The sequence below is a fragment of the Amblyomma maculatum genome, chromosome 4, assembly GCF_055883805.1.
Source record: "Amblyomma maculatum isolate TAMU_Amacu chromosome 4, ASM5588380v1, whole genome shotgun sequence".
Lineage (NCBI taxonomy): Eukaryota > Metazoa > Arthropoda > Arachnida > Ixodida > Ixodidae > Amblyomma > Amblyomma maculatum.
The window spans coordinates 145,957,108-145,977,897 of record NC_139347.1 but is presented as its reverse complement, the minus strand read 5'-3'; the positions used below and the strand labels follow the sequence as shown (position 1 = coordinate 145,977,897).

Here is a 20,790-nt window from a genome sequence, read left to right as displayed (position 1 = left end):
ATGATAAGACGTAAAGCAAAACTCAGAACACTGGCACCAAACAAGCACGCGGCATACGCAAACATGGCAATTTAGGAGCTCATTAAAGTGTCTTCGGGGATGCCAACGCACATGCCAATTGAGTCTACAATATATTAGGCTTCCTCAAGCTCGCGGGCGAATTTGCCTGGGGGTGTGAAAAGAACAGTGCTAATATTAAATTTTGACAAACTTTACGCCTTCCTAATCTTTTGCATCTCGGCTGTGGTCGGCCGGGGTATGGTGGTCTTGACTGAAATGATTGTAGTGCTCCATGATAGATAGATGGATTTTTTGAAAGGAAAACGCAGAGAGGTTGGCCCGAATAATTCAAATCTGGCCTGCTGCTCTGCACTGGGGAAGGGGAAGGAGAGAAGAAAGACGGTCATGATGGGTGACGATGTGGGAGAAGGCATATGGAATATATATACAGACACAGCAGCTTGCTTTACAAGCGCGAATCAAGTCCGGTGGCGCTCAAATAACGGCAAAGAGCACGCACTGACTGGACGCCCTTCCCCTTGTCCTGCCAAGCGCCCAACAGCAGTTCCTCCGACAGAGGCCTTTTGTCTAAACGCTTCAAGAAAGCAGCTAGCAAATTTCTTTCGTTCGCATACTCTGGCCACACCAATAATACATGGTCCACAGTCTCTGGGATGCCACAAGTTGAACATTCCGGTGAGTCCATCTGTCCAATTAAATGTAAGTACTTGCGCGTGAAAGCCACGTTTAGACGAAGTCTATGTATCAAGCATGCCTGATGACGCGGAATATCACGCGGAACAATAAATTCAAATGTTCGATAGAGCCTTCTTAGAAGGATGTGTCGGGCGTCTGGTTGAGCCTAGTAAGCTGCTGTAGCAATATTCATACAACTCTTTAGAAGACACGTCGTATCCGCTCTTGAAAAAGGCACAGCTGTTTGGAAGCCATTGATGAGTGCGCTTTTCGCTTCAACATCGGCCAGCTCATTCTCATGGAGGCCGCAGTGGGGAGGGATTCATTGAAACATTATCATGTGGCCTTGCAGCTGGCAGATGTGATGAGCTCCATAGTGTTTAGTGCCAGGGACTGATAGGCAGTGTGGCATAAGAAGTTTTCCAAAATTTGTAATGCAGTCTTCGAGTCCGTGAATATACACCATTTTTGAGGTGGTTCCCCACATATGTAGCGAATAGATTCCTGAATGGCTACAAGTTCGGCAGCGGTTGATGTAGAGGTATGTCCCAAAAGGAAATGCAGAGTCGTTTTCTGAGCTGGTATGACCACAGCTGCAGCGGATGCCTGTGCTGACACAGGTCCATCGGTGTATACGTGAATATAATTAGGATATTCTGACCAGATGTGCGCCAGAGTAAGTTGTTTGAGTCCACTAATTGGTACCATAGATTTCTTTAGTATTCCGGGAACACGAAGGTGCAACAAAGGTTTATCCGTCGTCCATGGTGGTTGGGTGGGACGATATGGGAGGGCATATCCTGTCGGTGCTTGCGACTGATGGCAGCGGAGTGCACTTGTAAAACTGCAGTCCGGCCTCTCATCCAGAATCTTGCTGAGTTGGTGAAAACGGTGTCTTGTAAGTGCTCGTAAATATACACGAAGTGGTTCGTGTGACAAGTATATGGACATTGGGCAAGCGCATGCCTCTTCAATTGTGCCTTTGTTAGAGGGGCATCTGGGCAGTCCAAGGCATATTTTCAGTGCCTGCGCTTGTACGCTCTCTAAAGTCCGCAAGCAGGAAATGCTCATACTAGAGAGTACTCGGAGACTGTACCGGATGTAGCCAACAAACCGAGCCTCGTAAAGCCGTATTAAGGCGCCCTCAGTTGGACCCCATTTGATGCCAGCTATGTAACGAAGTACATTGCAAAAATTAATTAGCCTTTTCTTCGCCATAGCAATATGTTTCGACCAAGATAGTCGGTGGTCAATAATTACTCCTAAGAATCTGTGCCTGGCGACGTATGGTATTACGACTCCGTGAAGGATAATCGGGTAGCGGCTGACACATTTTCCCGTAAATGCGATCACTGCACACTTTTCTGCCGCTAAAAATAAACCTTGACGCCGTAAGTACGCCGATGTTCATGACAGAGCTCGTTGCAGTCTCGCACGTTGCTGTGGGCGCGTCGAACCAGAGGCCCAGATGCAGATGTCGTCAGCATATGCACTTATGTGGATGTTAGTTGGCAGTTCACTCACCAGGCCAGTTAGCGCAACGTTAAGTAAAGTTGGGCAAAGAACTCCTCCCTGTGGAACTCCACGACCGACCTGAAAGCGGGTAGTATCTCCTTCAGGCGTAGTCATGTAAACAGAGCGGCCGCTGTGATAGCTTACAATCCACAAGTACAGCCGGCCACCAACTCCCACGTCGTCAAGTCCATCAAGAATAGCTTCATGGAGGACGTTGTCGTAAGCTCCCTTTATATCTAAAAATCCAGCAGCTACTAGTCGACGGTGACGCTTTGCGCGTTCTACTGTCGCTACAAGGTCGATGACGCTGTCAATGGAAGAGCGTCCGCGGCGAAATCCAGTCATCATATTCGGATAAAGATCATTACTCTCTAGATACCACCCCGCCGGGGTGGCGCAGTGGTTACGGCGCTCGACTACTGTTCCCAAGGACGCGGGATCGAATCCCGGCCTCGGCGGCAGCTTTTCGATGGAGGCGAAAAGCAAGGCGCCCGTGTGCTGTGCGATGTCAGTGCACGTTAAAGAACCCCAGGTGGTCGAAATTTCCGGAGTCCTCCACTACGGCGTCTCTCATAGCCTGAGTTGCTTTGGGACGTTAAACCTCACTAAACTAAACTAAACTAATCTCTAGATACCACTCAAGTCTTGCCAGCACCATGCGCTCCATAACTTCTCCAACACAGCTTGCTAGGGCAACAGGCCGGTATGAGGTAAGTTCGAGAGGAGGCTTCCAGGCATCAAAAGAGCAACCAGGCGGCTAATTTTCCAGTGTTCAGGAACAGTACTAGAAGCCCATATATCATTGAAATAATTAAGTAGTGCAGTTTTACCATATTTGCCTAGGTTTGATAAGGTTGAATAAGTAATCCCGTGAGGACCAGGTGCAGATGAATGCCGACAAGAAGCAAGAGCGGCGTCTAATTCAAATATTGTAAAGGGCACGTCGTATTGATCATTCGGCGAAGGTGGTGCAAAAACCTCTGAAATTGGTAACTGTGCCTGGTTTGTGCCCACAACCATTTTACAAAAATCTTCAGCTACGTCAACTTCATTGCGGCGTTGCTAAAGGGCCAGGGCACGAAAAGGGTGCCTTTATCGCGGAGGTGTGCGCAAGCTTCTCGCAACATGCCAGGTACGTGACAGGGGCTTATGGGATCCAGTGATGAGCAGAACTGTCTCCAACGTTGTCGTCCTAACCTCTCCAAGCGGCGCAAAACTTGTTTAGCTCAGCGAGAAAGTGCGAGATCTTGCGCGGATTTCGTTCTTCTGTACTTCCTTTCAGCCCGCCGACGGATCGCGCGAAGCCGCTCGAATTATACGTCGATGCTGGATACTGACACCGGCACACTAACATAGCGAGTGTTCTCACTGAGAGAGGAAGTAATGAGTCCCTCTATTTGAGAGGATGACTGGAGGTCCACGCTGGAAGTCTCCACCGCTGCCCTAAAGGCGGGCCACATTGTGTGTTGCACACGAGGTGAAGTGGCAGGTGCAAACCACGTGATGCATATGTACGTTGGTATGTTATCACTCCCATGTGTTTGCACATCACTACACCAAGAAACGGAGGGATGGAGGCTTCTGGAAACAAACGCCACATCCAAGCAGCTTCTGTAGGTTGTTCCGCGTAGAAATGTCGGTGAGCCGTCGTTTATATTGACGAGATTTGCGTATGCATAAAGTCTGCCAGGTCTCTTCCTCTATTGCTCATTATGGCACTACCCCCTGAGGGTGGTGAGCATTAAAGTCCCCCACAATAATACGAGGAGCTGCACAACACTGGATTGTTGAGAATAGATATTTGTCCAAGCCATCCCTCGGTGGAATATAAGCGCCAATTACAGAACATACTCGTCCTTTCAGGGTTAACGTCAAACAAATGTGGTTCGTGCTGTGGGGCTGCAGAGCATGGCGGACGTGCGCAATGTCTTGGCGTACACACACCAGCACTTTGCTTGTTTCGTCTGCTTCTCTAGACCATAGCAGAACATATCCAGAAATGCGGAAAGCACCCGGCATGTTGGGCTCACAGATCACAATCACAGGAAAGCGGTACTTCTGTACCCGCTGTTGGAAGTCACTCAGCCGACCACGCAGGCCTCGGGCATTCCATTGCATCACTACACTGCGGCGCAAGTGCATCGTCACAGAGGTGGGGTTAGTTTGTTGCGCCATTGTGAAATATTGCAATGCCTCCAAGAGCGGCTCAAATGCGTCCAAAAACTGAACAGCAAACTTTTCTGTTTGAGTGTTGATGCTGGAGAGCAGAACCCGCATTGAACGAACCAGCTGTTTCAGCATTTCTTTCACCTGCTTATATTAGACTCAGGCTATTTTGTCCAATGTAAGCATCCCGACAGGCCGTCGGAAGTTCGTATAGAATATTTTTATAACATTCAATATCTTTTATACGATTGATGTCACAAACTTTGCTGATGGAACAGTAGTCGCATCCGCTTATTGCTGAACAGCCGCGCACATGCGGGACAGCCTGCTGGGGTGAAGAAAAGAACGTTTACATAGTAATAACGGCCTATTTATGAAACAACGAGAAGCTTCATGTGCGTACGAGATTAAGGAAACCTTTGACTTTCCTCGCTGGCACTTTTTGCAGGCCGCGTTGGACCTAATGAAAATGGCGCGAGCCTCTCAGATTTGAAAGGGAAGCTTCAGGGAGCCCTACACTTTCAGCCTAGCAGCCTGTTAATGAAACGCATTTTGAGCATTACGCGTGCATTAGTTTATGAGGGTCGATCACAGACAAGAAAATACAACCCCTTGTTTCACGGTTTTTTGATTGAGGGGAAGAACAATATATTTAAGGTTTCGAGATTGTAGGAGTCTAATGCCAGTGGAAGTAGTCAGGTAAAAAGTGAAAGCTAAGTACAAAAACTGGATCTTTTCCTCATTTAGAAGTTCAAATAAAAAGGCAGTTCGGAAATGTTTTCCTTAAGGACATTTAAAAAATCAGTAATGTGCCTGCTGAAGTTATCTATTGTTGTGAGCACCGCCAAGTCATCTACATACTTAAATAGACGAGCGTGAAGTGAGTTGAGGGTGGCTTGTATGCGTACATCAATGCAGCTAATAAAAATGCTACAAATGGAGATGCTACCCAGGAATAATACGTATACAAGAATTCAGAACGCACCGGTTATTGTTTTGCCCGAGAAAAATTGAATGCAGATAAAAAAAAAACAAGAGATCTGTCCTGCTGTTTAGTTTTGTTTTCTTTCTATCTTTTCCCTCTCTCTGTTCTTTAATGCTGTTTTTTAATTAAACCATTCAGTTTTGAGTGAGCGCTTGTGCCGTGTAGCCTTTGCTACTCATTTCCTGTTTTCGCGCTCGTTTACCATATCTACCAACTAGCCCAAGTTATCACAATAACGTGCCAGGGTAAGTATGCGCAGTCATAAAGTGCACCTCACAGGTCTCATTACATTGCCGCTAGAATCCATGAGTCAAAACAAGTATAGCAGGAGCGCGGAGAGAAGGCCACCTCTACCGACTTTTAAACCCCAATACTCCTGGCGGTCGATGTTGCTCAATGACGCCTCCGCACGTCCGTAGTTAAATATCTCGTCTTTTTCCACCTCCCTTATGTAGCAGCCGCTTACTCGAATCTGAAACGAGCTCTACGTCCTGAGGTTAGACATATCTCAGACAGTTACTGAGGCTCCAAATTAGAAGTTCATAACTAAGGTACAAAGTTCTACAAGCACTAGTATGACACCAATGTTTACTCTAATATTCTGAAGGGGTTCCAGCTTACTCGTTTTCTGCGCACTGGCCTTTCATCTTAAAGCAGCGCAAAACACAGGACAAAAGAACAGGAGACTACACAAGCGCTTGCGTCGGGTCCTGTTTTTTTTTTTTAATCCTGAGTTTCGCGCTGTTTTGAGATCAATCCAATCCAACTCTATACACTGACCTTTCTTCCTGCGCTTCGAAAACGAAAGACACTTTGTCATGGTGCTCAAAGAGTGGTCTTTTCTCTTCTGGAACTCTGGGGAAGCTCTTGCAGCATTGCAGGATTCTGGCTTGCACGAGCTCATCAACAGAAACGTGCTCTTCGGGCTTCGCTTGGGCCTTTTCGTAGTCTTTACGCTCAGCTCTTAGGTGACCAGTGCAACCAGATACGTCAAAACCTTAACAGCGCCAACCTTGCAGGGAGCCCGGCGCCTAATGGAAATTGCGACTGTTACGTGGAAACAGAAGATGGCTTGCTCCTGTAGTGTATACCTGCTGCCAACGCAGACAGTGGTCAGTCCGCATTTCGTGTAGTCCTTCCTTAGAGCCTCTGGAAACATTTTCTGTTGTACTTTTACGACACACTCCTCGCAAGCCACAGCAATTGTAAGGAAACTTATGAAAAGTTTTGTCGTGTCACGTCATGACTCCGCATGAGCAAGGATGTCCTGACGTACAGCCGTGAGCAAAAGTGGTATGCAACACTCAGCCGGTGGCGGAGCCCCCGAAAACTGCACGCCAACTTCATCTAGCAACAATTATCTGTGATCGGAACAATACTGGAAGTGCCCCATTTGATCCACATACATGTCACTGTCGCTGTCTCTTGCGCGGTCGGTAGGCGGCGTTTTTACGCAGTTGTTCCGAGCTCTGTCACTGGTTGAGTGTTGTATACCGCTTTTGCTCACGACTGTACGTCTATAATTGTCTTACTTGCCAGACAGTGAAGCCGATGGGAGGGAAACTACCGGGCTTGTTGTATCTGTCTGTGTACATGGGTCTGCGTCTATCTGTCTGTCTGTCTGCCTGCCTGTCTCTGTGTGTTCACCTCTTATACTCTACCAGTGCTATTAAATAAGTTAAAGCAAGAAATGTTTGACTCCTACCAGCATTCAAATATTGTTAACAAGTTTTTATAGGAAATGTATGTGATGACACTGCGTGTATTTTGTTACTGGTACGTCCTGTGTCATTTTCCACAGTGTTATTATGTTTTTTGTGCTATACTGAATAAAAGAAAGAGAAAGACCTTTATTGTAGAACATTTGTAGTGTATTTTATTGTATTTATTGTAGAATAGGGAATTTTGCCGGCGTTTAGATTTCGCTGGTATGCTACTCCATGTAGGAAGGGAAATGGGGAAGCGAAAGATTGAAAAAGAATGGTGAGGAGAATAAAAGAAATGAAGGGGAGATAAAATGCGGCCGTCAAATTTGTTTTAAGTTGCATGGTAGAGTAAAGGTATAAAATGAAATGATGAAATAAATAATCCGATAGGAGGAGGAGGAAGATGAGGAGGAAAGGCAGGAAGCTTAACCCTAAAAGCAACCGGTTTGCTACCCTGCACTGGGGGAAGGGGGTGAGTGGATATAAAACTTGTGAGAGAGGGATGGTTGAAGTTAGTACAGTCACATCCCAGACATGCCACATCACATCACGTCAAAGTCATATCACTTGACATAAAAGCAAACTCATAGTCTTTCGATTAGGCCCGTGCTTTTTATAAAGCGGAGCAGTGCCTGACAGGCCTTCACCGCAGACGATCGCCTTGGCCAGGGACCTAAAATCTTAATTTCAGTCAATAATCCTCCATCTAGATGCTCCAGCGTACGGCTCAGACACTGTCTTTCCTCACTGTACGCGGGGAACTCACAGATAATACAGCCTATAGACTCGTGGCACCCACAGTTTGTACATGCAGGGCTGTTTGCCATGCCTATCATAAAAGAATACGAGTTTGTGAATGCTATACCAACCGACAGGCGGCACAGCAAAGTTTCTTCTTCTCGGGGTAGGCCAGGTGAAAGCCGGAGCTTCCGCTCAGGGTCTAGGGATTTCAAGCGGCAGTTCTCAAGCTGGCCAGAATTCCACAAGTTGAGTGTGTGTTCTCGCGCAAGGCGAAGCCTTCCCGCTGCGTTTGCACTGGGAAAGGGAATCAACACATAATCGCCGTCTTGGTAGGCTGTTCGTGCGGTCCGTCCGCCCGCAGATTTCCCGCTATGACGCTGTGTCCTGGAAGCCATTGGAAGATGATTCATGTCCTCCAATAATTGCACAGGGATGAATTTTTCGTATTTCAGCAACGAGTGTTTCTTCGGCTCCACGGTGAAGAGCCGCTTTTAAGGCTTGCAGGGCTGCTTTTGAATCTGTGAAAATAGAGTATTTATAGACCAGTGCTGGGGGCTCTGCTGACTGATATCCCTATTGCAAAAACCAGCGTCTCCAGTGCGAAACCAGTAAGATTTTCGCGCTGGTTTTGCACTGGATCTGCGGGGCACGCCGGAGGTCTGTGATATTCACTGGATCAGTAACGGCAAGACACTGGCTGCACTGGTGCGATGGGAGAAAAACGCTGGGATTAGCCTTTTGACCCTGGGTGTGTCGCTGGCATCCGCGATGCACTGGGAGAAGCGCTGTATGTGCGCTGGGGCCGCACTGGTCCCAGTTCCCCAGTATAGCCGGTGCGGCCTGCGGCGTCAGCCGGAGTAGCATCCCTCAGGGGCCAACAGAGCAAAAGCGTACTCGCAATCGACCATCGGGGCGCATATGAAAAATGTGGTCCAAGCAAGCTCTTTTTGCTGCGAAGTCATTCCGCATTTGTAAGAAAACAAAGGCCGTATCTTTTTTCTAGAGCTTTCATGTTTCGATAAGTCGTTTCGAGCATTTTGAGACAGACCACGACCGCCGCGCCTCTATCTTATGACACACTGACGATTACCGCACAACTAAAGTTGGAATTTAATTATGCGGGCTACTATGCATAACAATCTTCGCAGCTGATCTTAAGGGCACTCTAACACAATGATTACTGCCAAAATGTTCAATGCGGGCTCAATCGCAGGCGAGCGTAGCCTGCACCACGGCCCAATATAAACAGCAGAAAGAAAAACTAAAACGAGGAAGAGAGTAGTTTACCGAGCGATGGGCCCATGAGGGAAAAAACAACAACATACCGCGCTTGTAATGAATATTTGGCGTGTTTTCAAGCTTTTGCGCTCCTTGAAGCAGCCGAGCCCTCGGTCATTGCAACGCTTCCCGAAATGTTTACATACAAATAAGGTTTAGTTACACGCAATATATGGTCATCGCTGCTGTGCTTGCCGGTATGGAAGCTTGGTCGCACTTTCTTCCTTGAAGGTTTGTACTAAAGCTTCGTGTTCAGCGAAAATTACGCCCACGGTAGCAAGCACCACCGAAGAGCCGGCGTTGGTAAATTTGCCAGCGATGTTAAACTCCACATAATAAAATGATTCCAGTCCACAAAATAGCGCGCATAGGCACCTATAACATTAGTTGCAAGTCGTGAAAGCAGACAGCAAGCTCCAGTGATCAAGAAGTTGTAATTGTTAGAGCGGTACAAATAGGGGGCCTGCACACTGCGAAACTAGAAGTCGCAACCTTATAAATGAGGGTCATGGATTAAAACGCAGAAATGTTTCAAACAATTCCAGTTCTCGACGTGGCCGAGAGAAGCTGTTCTGAGCGGCTGAGCGTGAAAATGTTGCTTGCTAGAAACAGCGCATTGGCCGTTGGCCGAGGTCTTTCGACTCCTCAGGATACTACCGAAACGTACAAAGTTGTCCTTCCACGCCTGCCCACCGGTAATGTTGTCCTTAATACTGTTTTCCTGCATGCCGACCTTAAGGGTCGCCCGTAACGAGCACCTGACTTTCGAGACGCACTTGCACAGATTTTGGACCTCCGGGAAATTTTGTGCATTGTCCATTGGAGAATAACAGCTGTCGACCCCTTTACACGCTACGCTGAGACAGCATCTGTACCGACAGGTTCCGCTCAAGTGGTGGCTAATTTCTTTTTGCGATCAATTGTATTGCGTAACGGCGCTTCTCGGGTGCTCCTAAGTGACCGCAGGACGGCCTTCTTATCGACAGTCGTTGCCGAAGTTTTTCATGCGTCATCCACCATCCATAAGACAACCTCAAGCTGCCATCCCTTACTAACGGTCTGACTGAGCTGTTTCATCGCACCCTATCGGATATGATATCCATTTACATCAGATCGGATGATTGAAATTGGGACACTATTCTACCATTCGTCACATTCGCCTATAATGCAGCAATACAGTGGGCTACCATTTACTCTCCATTTTTTCTCGTTCTTGGCCGCCCTCCCACTACAATTCTTGACAGTTCCTTCCGTCCTACGCCCAACTACTCTTCATCAGTACCTGCCCAGTACTTATCCCGTGTGGCAAGATGCCGTCATCTTGCCCGCCTCAACACAGAAGCGTGCCAGGAAGACCGCAAGAGTCGCTACGATTCTACGCATCGCGTGGTTTCTTTTGGTCCGAGTGACGAAGTACTGCTTGATACACCACTCGCCCCTTAGGCTTTAGTGACAAATTTCACCGCCGCTATCTTGGTCCTTACAAGGTTATCAACCAAACTTCCCTAGTGAACTACCTAGTCACACCTGTTGATCCCCCAACCGACCGACGCCACCGTGGAAGTGAAATTGTTTGTCTCTCGCTTGAAGCCGTAGTGCGCCGCGGTGCATCAATTGGTTAGGAGAGGCCAGCCTGGCCGCTTCTGACCCCCCGGGCCGATTGTGTGAACCCTCAATGGATCTTCTTTCATTCGTACAAACCATCGTCATCGTCCCGCGGCGCCGGCTCCTTCACGCGCCTGGGTTCACCATCGGAATAAACGCATGATACGGCATACCTTGCCTTGCCGTCATGACCTTGCCGTCTCGACCTGGCCTTCGCTCAAAATGTTAATTTTTGCTCTTCCGCATTATTCGTGAAAGCTTAGCTTCTAGTCCTAGGATACAGCATTTTCTCAAAACCGCAGTATCGGTTTACATAACTTTTCTTGAAAGCTAACAGAAAGCAAATTAGTTGCGATGTTATTCAAGCCACTCCGGGCCGGCAAGCGGATGCTGAGAAATCCATTTTTATTTATGTGCTTCTTTCAGAGGTTTCCTAGACTTAAAACGAAAACAGAAAAGAGCATCTGTTGATTTCATCGCTAGCTGAAGCACCAGTGTTTCTTAGTACCTTGCTATGGATCATTATCTGTCATCTCTTTATCACTATATTATTTATTTTTATCATGCGCTCTCAGAATTTCAACTTGATATCCGTACAGTTTCTCTTTTTGAATCGCAAGCTTTGGCCCCGATATTCTTGAATATAAACAAAATGATGTCATAATCATTTCGCTTCGAATCAAAGTTCCGTTTAAAACTGCGTTTTATATCTGCTTTCTTCCATCAGAACTTTACTTAATTCGTTGGTAATCCCAAATTTCTTCATTGCAACTCCTTTCTCTATTTTGTAATTAGTGGTAATATTCGAAATAGTTACTATAAACTGCTGTGTTATATAAGTTGTAAAACAAAGTGTGATCATCATGACTACATTTTTACGAATGGCTTCAGAAAATTCCACATCTTAAGTAACGGACAACTCGGCATGTTTAAATTAACCTGGAGTGCCTAAATATTTTAACATTTATTTTGGATTCTCCTGGCAAAACTATTTTGAAAAATGTAGCATGTGCCTTTGAATTAACAGCAATATATAAAGGCTGGGACGGATCATCATTTTTTTCTGGGTGGCTTTCGCAAAGTATGTTTTTAAAGTCGACGATATCTCAGCTTTATTTACTATGTAATCTGCGTGCCCGATTACGATATATAAATCGCAAAACGCTCACCTCGGTTATCGATAGATAAATGTAAAGAACTCAGTATAGTACACTTAGTACTACATAGTACGTTTTTAACTAATGAGTATGTAGCGAAGCCTTTATTTAGTCTGTGGAACTGATAGCCATCGTTGTGTTCTGAAGGCCCACCAGTGTCTGCTTCTTTGAATCTTCGCCGTCTTAATCGTGCCTTCCAAGACGACCACTACCACGCAATACCTTCCCTTTCGCAATGTACCCGGACCGAGTTAAACAGACTGTCGAGGATGAAATATTTTGACCCGAGCGGCATGCACCTCTAGCAGTCAGTTAGGTTGCCTACGCATGTCGCTAAAGCGGTCTAAGATAACACAAGAGCCGCTATACTGGAACAGCAGCTCTTGGCATATACCCCGCTTGTGCAGCACCGTGAAAGCGAACACTAAAATCAACAGGTGCATATACAAGACACTCGGGCATCGGTTAATATAAAATTTCTTAGCTCGCGCCTTTGAATCCAGAAGGAGTAGGCGGGCAGGGCGGCTAGGGCCTCAGCGCGATAGAGTAGCGGATAGAGAAGGCTTGCCGCTGAGTGCAAAATAATGGCACCGAAACAACTGCGAGGCACGTGAGCTTAAAGGAGGCAGAATTGCTGCAGCCCCGGGTGTTCTGTCGCTGTATTGTATGCATACGAAACGGAGTGTAAATTGCAACACATCTCACTTGCCTTCGCTGGCAGATTTTTATTTGTGATCGATAATTTTTTTTCTTTATTACAGTGAACTTTTCATCTCCTCCATCTCAGTGTATTGTAGGTCTTGAAAACTATTTATGGGTTACAAAACGTCTGTGTTGTTGAAGACAGTGAAGCGGCATTTTACCGACTATGCCGGTGGAAATAAATTCCAGAAAGTTGAACTTACACCCAACTTTTTTATATACACATGTTGAGAGGTGAGCAGTTGTTATTAAATATTTTTGTGCTGTTGCTTTTGGGTGTTGTTTGCTTTAGTTTCTTTTCATGCTTTTTGCAAACATCTAGGCAATGCAGTTGTGCAGCGATTGCTGGTAGACAAAACTGTAGCGCGCATTTGCTTTATGAATCGACACGTAAGCACAAGCTGTACTTGCTTTCGGACCTAGTGCAATTTTCGGAACACTTTTTGCCGCAATTTTCTCAGCTTTCTCTCCACCTCTAAAGGAAGGTTCAGTGCCAAGTGTATTAATAGCGTAGTCTAAGAAACTGTGTTGGGTTTTATACATAATGTATGGATGCGAGTGGTGCATGGCGCCGAGGTACTGACAGCCTGGTTTAATTCAGGAGCACTATCCTAACACTATCATTAAATTCTATAATGTTAAGATCTACATACACAGCCAGCAAAGTGTTCACACTACGATTGGTATGTTTAAAGAGCCCATTAGTTTGTGGAAGCTAGAAGGTTTATTAGGAGAAATCGCAGCCAGAATAGCAGCTTTGGCTTCTTGGTTAAGCATCTTGGGGTAATATCGCAAAAAATGGACGGGAGAACAAAATTAGAAGACAACGCGACGAGCGCTAACTTTAAACAACGTTTATTTTGAAAAAGCAGACTTCTTTTACCCTTACGCCACACATACCACATAAAAGTGACATACACATCTCAGGACAGTCATAACCGAAATACACGTGCCGCATAAACGTCTCTTGCACACAGCGTAGTACACTCACTTCTGAAGGCTGGCGGAAATGATTGCAGGTTTAACAGCTCAATTTCATTTTGTGTTAACAGTAGGAATGGTTTGCTTACACATTGTTCCCGCAGGTTCGCTATCTCAGCAGCTTCAAATATTTCACGAACCTGGGGCTCGTTACGTTTCGCTAACATTTTACATTGTGTGAATTGCACGGAGCACGTTTTCTACACGCAGTCTCTGACATCGATCCCCAAATGCTTGCTTGCTTGTTCAACGTTATTTTTGTGTTCTTTCAGCCTGTTATCTGTGCATCTGCCCGTCTGTCCTACCTATTCCTTCCCACACTTCAACGGTATGGAATAAACAATGCCTTCCGTGCACTCCACAAATCGACTATAGTTGCTTTTTACGCCCCCCTCTGCATTTGCGACCCATCTGCGTTTACACGTCGGCGGAAGCTTTTTTTCTTTTTTTTTTTAGGAGCAGTAAGTACGACATTAACGCCTGCTCTGCGCCCGATCTTTTTTAAGCGAATGGAAATGCTATGTACATATATTATTGCTACAATCCTGCACTTGTATGTTGTCTCCGTATTCTCATGACCTAGTTGGGCACCAACACCCTCGAGTCAGCTTAATCAAACCCAGCTCCCGTAAGGCGGGAAGTAATGTATATACACCACGGAGGCCAGTTTACGTCGCTAGGGTGACCGCCTTATGGGAGCTTGCTACCCATGACAATTTGCTTGTTTTTGTTGCGGAACGTTTTAATAAGAAGGTAAGACTCAAGCCATGTCGATGCCCAACTAGGTCATGAGATTAGGTAGACAACATACAAGCGCAGGATTGCGGCCATACCATATGTGCACAACATTTCCCAATCGCTTAAAAAGACCGGGCGCAGAGCCGGCGTTGATGTTTTGCTTACTGCTCGTGAAAAACTGAAAAGCCTCTGCCAACGTGTAAGCGCAGATGGGTCGCAAATGCAGAAGGGGTGCGCAAAAAATTTGGAGGACGCTTAAGCTTCGCCTTCAAGAGTGGAACGCGATAGCGTTATTGCACCTCGTTCGCACCGCCCAATAAAGAACTCGGTGTCTCGGAGGGAGAAAGCCGGGCAGCGACGCGCCATGAAGGCGGACGCGATCATGGGGCTGACGCCTTGATGGGATCGTCCTCTATCTCGCTTGGGAGCACCACGCAGAAGCATGATGCCTCTGAAGCAGCTCGGCACACATCGCAGGGGACGCTTTCCCAGCAGAAGCGCTACGGCGCAGCGATCACGTCAGAGGCATCTGGAATCAGACGCTGCACCTAGCAATCCCGCTGTGAGCGCAAAGAAGAGCCGCGTCGCTTAAACACCACTGTTCAAGTGACGCACGCTGTATGTTGGAAGGGGAGAGAGCGAGAAAACTTATTAAACGCAAGGGTATTGAGGCATCCTCGCACCAGTACCCACGCGGCCCGAAGGGGAGAAGCGGGTGAGCGAAGATAGTGTTCTAAAGAAAGGAAGAACGCTTGATTCTTCAACCCGTGAGGGTGCACGGCGAAACGTCAGGGGCGGGTGGCGCACCACGTGTCGGGGCGGCGCCGCACATTGCGAGGAGGGGTTCTTCTGTGTTTGCCGCAAGATGGCTCTGCATGTGCGCACAGCGCAGAAGAAATGTAGCGGAAACGTACTTCGCTACTCGTGTAACTGCGACTTCTGTAAACATGCTCTTAATCACCGATATACACCGCAGTATAACGTTCTACGGCACGTTTCTAAGGCAACACCGCATTCACTTGAAGCGATTTTGTACCGCTTTCAAGCATGGAACTCGTGGCTGAGTGAGTGCACTTCCGGCTTCGCTAGCGAGCGGACGTGTGTGAAATGAGCTCCGTCGGAGCGGCTTCAGCGGCCCAGCAGGGCCGCGGTAACAGGTCTTTTGCCGCTGTTTCTTCAGCATGGTGTGATTACCAGGTAGTTTTACCGAGTTTGCCTACAGGGCGTTTTTTTGTGAACGCAGTTTTTTTGCACTGTAATATCAGGGCCCACGCTTACCGGGTGGAAGATTTCCGCGATGCGCTCGCGCAATTATCGCTCCTACCGGAATTATCGCCATCAGAACCTAGAGGATGAGCCATGTGTGGGCGGTTACCTTCAAGGATGAAGACGCCGTGAAGAAAATTGTCAGTTCTGGTGAGCTGGTAGTGAAAAAGTGTCGGTGTCTTGTTATCAACCCAGCTAACCAGGATGTACGCATGAACGTACACTGGCTTTTGCACAGTGTACCGGATGAAGACGTGAAGTTCGCCTTTGCGCAATACGGCAAGGTCACCGACGTCGCCCGCGAGCGTTGGCGCGTACAGGGCATGGTGGACAAAGGGCCTACCACACGGCATGTGACCCCGAATCTGAAGCCGGGTGTAAAGCTCGACGACATCTCCCCCAGGTGAGCGTCGCCGGCGAGCTGGCCCTTGTGGTAGTGCCAGGGAGAGCTCCGCTCTGCCTACGCTGCCGCGGCACCGGCCATATTCGCCGAGAGTGCCGTATACCAAGGTGTGGTGCCTGTCGACGGTTGGGTCACGAGGAGGGCCAGTGCGGGCGGACCTACGCAAACGTGACAGGACCCGTGAACGCTCAGGACGCATCCGCCTTGTTCATGGACGAGGCGGATATGGAAGAGACATATTTCGCTTCGACTGAGAACGCTGCGGGTGAGAGGGAGACTGCCTTGGGGGTGCCGCCTCAAGAGAAAACCGTGGTTGAGACGGATGTCACCACACGTGAACCAGCGCCTCACCACGACGTCGGGCCCAAGTCGGAGGGCGAGGCGAAATCTTCAGTCGACACTGAAGCTCCTTGCATTCCTCCAGATCCTGAGGGCTTGGACATTCTTCCCGGTGCGGCTACCTTGGTGACCGCAAAACGCCCCCACGACGCCGTTGACAGCGGGACGCTTCAACAGGACCACAGCGGGGGAGACAGACCGCCACCCAAAACTCCAGGTTCGCGGCGGTCTACCCTGAAGCAGCGGCCGAACTTTTCGGTCGATTCAAGGCAGGCGGGGAAACCGCCTCCATAGTTTGTTGCGCAAAGTGTCATTTTGGGCTAAAGGTATTGGGGTGTGGCGCGAGGGCAGACACCATTTTATAAGGCGTTTTTTTCTTTTCGATATGGCGATCACAGTAAGTTAAGCACTGCGTGTAGCATCTATTACCGTGAGAGGCCTTGGAGGAAGAAGGCGACAGTGTTAGCTCAGTCGCCTTCTTCTAGATAACGACCTACATGTAGTCGCCGTGCAAGAATGGAAAATTGGGAGTCAAGTTGCTGCAGGCCGAATGATGTCCGCTTTCCGTACGCATTTTGATGCATGTGTCTGCCATTCTGTAGGTACCTCTGGTGGTTGTGTACTTTTTCTTCGCAATAATCTTGGTATTATGGTACAGTCGATTTTCTCGTGTCAAAGCGGCCGTCTCCTTGTCGTCAATTTTTTGCACTGCGGCCTTGATTTCCGAGTTATTTGTGTGTATGCACAAAATGCAGAGACTGAGCGAAAATTATTTTTTGAAGGATTGGAGTCATATTTAAACAGTGAAAAAGTGATAATCCTACTGGGCGATTTCAATTGCATTTGCCAAGCTTCATATCGCGCCAAAAAGTCAATTGTACGTGATAAAAGTGCTGATGTTTTGAATGAAATCGTCCATGGCCATGATTTAGAAGATATTAGCTTATTTACTAATGGAACCTATACTCATTATACCCATTTTCAGGGCAGCAGCCATGCTCGATTAGACAGATTGTATGTCGCAGCTGAACTTGTACCACTTTGCACCTTGTACGAAGTTAGACCTGTGGCTTTCAGTGATCATGCCTTAGTGATTGCAACCTTTGGAAGAAAACAAAGCAAGAATCGGTTTAATTGGCATTTTGGAAACTTAATAAGTTGTTGGAGGACAAAAGCTTTTTTAACGAAACAGATCAAGAATTAAATATATTACTTACAGCGAAACCGTTGAGCTTCCCTGTAAAATGGGAGGATTCTAAGCAGGGGGTGAAAATGAGAGCGATAGAAAGAAGCACGAAATTAAGATACGTAGAGAAGCAAAAAGAAGCAGAGCTTCGTAAACAGCTCGAATTTCTGACGTGTACAGAAAACGCCCAACCAGACGCATGCTTTAATGAGATTAGGGGTGTCAAAGCCCAGCTTGAAAAAATGGACACAGATAAGAATAGTGCGCCAGTTATTCGGGCGCGGACGGAACAGCTGTGGGCGGGGGAAACACCAACAAAGCCTGCGTTATCAGACGAGAAACGATGCTCGTGCCGAAAGGAAATACGAGAAATAAGAACTAGCACAGGTATTTCGGCGGACAGTAGTGTAAATACGAACGCAATCAGGGATCATTTCGCAGATACGCTTTGTCAGTCGCGAAAAACTGAACGGGGCTTCTATAGTGAATTCCTTCCACTTATGCTGAAATTTGAGGAAGAAGTTAAAACACGGCTTGAGCAGCCGATTTCCGTGGAAGAAATTGAGGATGCAATAGATGCCCTGCCTGCAGGTAAAGCCCGTGGCCCTGACGGAGTGGGTGCAGCTTTCTACAAAGTGTTCAAACCGGCAGTAGCCAGGCTCTGCTGAAGGTTGTTGACGAAATCTATGAGAAAAAACGTGTTCCGCTGTCTTTCACAACATCCCACATAGTGCTAATTCCTAAAACCGATGACCCTGATAAGCGTCTGTTGGTGGGGTCTCATCGCCCGATAAGCCTCACCAACGTCGACTGCAAAATTTTCATGAAGGTGCTAGCGAAAAGATTGCAGGTTGCTATAACAACGCTCGTAGGCACGCGCCTAACATGCGGCATAAAAGGGCGAAGTATCGCTACTAACATACACGTGCCACGATCCATACTAGAATGCTGTGACTTATTTGAAGACCGAGTGGCGATGATACAACTAGACTTTGCAAAAGCCTTTGACCGTGTTTCTCACGATGTTCTGTTTGCCGTATTAGATCATGCAAATGTCGGCCGAATAATATTAGAGGGCGTTAGAATGGCATACAAAAACTGTACCACACGGATTGTTGTGAATGGAGAACTCACTGAAAGCCTCCAAGTGAGATCTTCTGTGAGGCAGGGTTGTCCACTGTCGCCATTGTTATTCGTAGCCTACCTTGAACCGCTTTGCTTGGCCATCCGGAATAATGAATGCATAACGGGATTCACGCTACAATCCGTGCATGTGAAAATCCTGGCTTATGCCGACGACATCGCTGTCTTTTGTGCAAATAGGGAAAGTATTTGTGAGGTGACGAATGTAGTACAGAAATTTTGCAGCTGCAAAGGTGCCCAGATACACTGGGAAAAAGCTGCGGTTTCTGGCATGGTAGCTACGAGGTCACACCCGAACACTATTCTCGGATGCGCTGGTCAACCACTTCAGCATTGTATCTAGGAGTGCCCCTTGATTCTTACCGGGACCCAGATCCGTACTGGCATGACCAAGCATCGAGGGCCAAGGAAAAAAGTGATGCGTGGCAAGGAAGGCAGTTGCCCATGTTCTCGCGTGACTCTATATGTAATCTGTTCCTTACTGTTAAAGTGTGGTACGTGATGAATGTGCTCAGTGCTTCGAGGACAAACATACAAAAACTTCACCGTGTTTTTGCCGTTTTCATTTGGGCGTCGACCTGGGAAAGGACGAGCCGAACAAATTTGTTTCTTTCCATACAAGAAGGAAGGCTTGGTCTGGCGCATTTATTTTTGCGACAAGTTGCCTCGCTATTCATGTACCTTCGTGACCGAAATGATGTCTTCCTCAGAACAGTAATCGAAGTTCAGCTTGGTCGACTCCTTCCTAATTTCTTGTCCGTTCGTGTCTCGACGTAGGTGGTACAGTAAGAGGGTACTTACGAGAAGTGGTGCTCGCGTACAGATTGCTGCATGTGCGATTTTCTGTGGAGTATTTGTACAATGTTAAGCGGAAAAAATTGTATGCGGACCTAGTGGACACAATGCTTCCTGTACCGATATACCGTTTGTCGCACTGTCCAGGCCCAGGAGATGATGTACTCAAGAGAGTTAAGAAGATGCCAATATCACCACCAGTCAAATCATTTTCTTTAAACTCCACACTAGCACATTATCAGTCAAAACATGGATGCACGCTAAAGGCCTGTTCGTCCCTTGGTCAACTGTTTCTTGTGTAACAGACCAGAGACGATAGAACACGTGTTTTTGGACCGTTGGGATGCCATTTTTTCTGGGATGCGCTTCAGAGAACTTTAAAAAAAGAGCTACCTCTAGATGCATATGGCATACGATTTTTACCTTTTCCTAATACAGAAAAGTTTCCCTTTGATACAATAATGCTCCTGGGCCTCCACAGCTTGTGGAAAACCAGAATGCAGTTTAACAATGCAGATATACAAGTCAATCCTGTACGAGAACATTTCACACACAGTGTTGTGCGGTTCAGGGAAGTGCATATGACACTGCCCGAGCAGCCACAATGGATTCAGGTGCTTGACAGTTTGGTAAAACTGAAAAAGTTTCAACCCGCCGTGTCACGCGAAAGTGTGCTGGCACGTTTTATTGTTCATCGTCTTGTTTTGAATGTCCAAGTCGGCAATAAAGAAAAAAAAAACTGGTGGCTGAGTGGTAGCATCCCCGTCTCACACTCCGGAGACCCTGGTTCGATTTCCACCCAGCTCATCTTAGAAGTTGCTTTTTATTTATGAAGTGCATGCCGGGATTTATCGCTCACGGCCAAGGCCGCCGACGACACCGGCTTTTCTGCGACACGAGCTCTTTAACGCCACCGCGTTAAAAACCACTACAGTCGATTTGAGGAGTGCGCGGAAGGCGTTGTTTATTCCATACCCTTGAAGTGCAGGAAGGAATACGTAGAACAGACTGGCAGATGCCAAAATGACAAGCTGAAAGAACACAAAAAGTGCGTCGAACAAGCTAGCAGGCATTTGGGGATTGATGTCAGATACTCCGCATCGAACCTTGCTCCGTGCAATTCACACATTGTAAAACGCTAGCAAAACATTATGAGCAGCTGGTTCGTTGGTTGATTCAGAGGAATGAAAAGGCGGATTATCTATCACACTTGCTCTGTGAACACCTGAACCGCGCCGTAAGGTAAGGGAGGAAGGTGGGAGTGAAAGTGGAAAGAGAGAAAGGGGAGCTGTAGTGGAGGGCTACGGAGTAATATCGACCACCTGAGGATCTTTAACTTTCGCTGACATCGCACAGCACATGGACGCCACTTCGTTTCGCCTCCATCG

The 20,790-nt window shown here is 47.2% G+C and overlaps 1 protein-coding gene and 1 pseudogene across 1 annotated transcript in view; one reads left to right on the top strand and one right to left on the bottom strand.

Moving 5' to 3' along the window:
• The window catches only part of LOC146193263 (uncharacterized), a 51,437-nt gene that overhangs the window by 16,680 nt on the left and 13,967 nt on the right, over nt 1–20,790 (bottom strand). The window lies entirely within an intron of this gene.
• On the top strand, nt 15,362–16,572 carry LOC146193264 (uncharacterized; annotated as a pseudogene).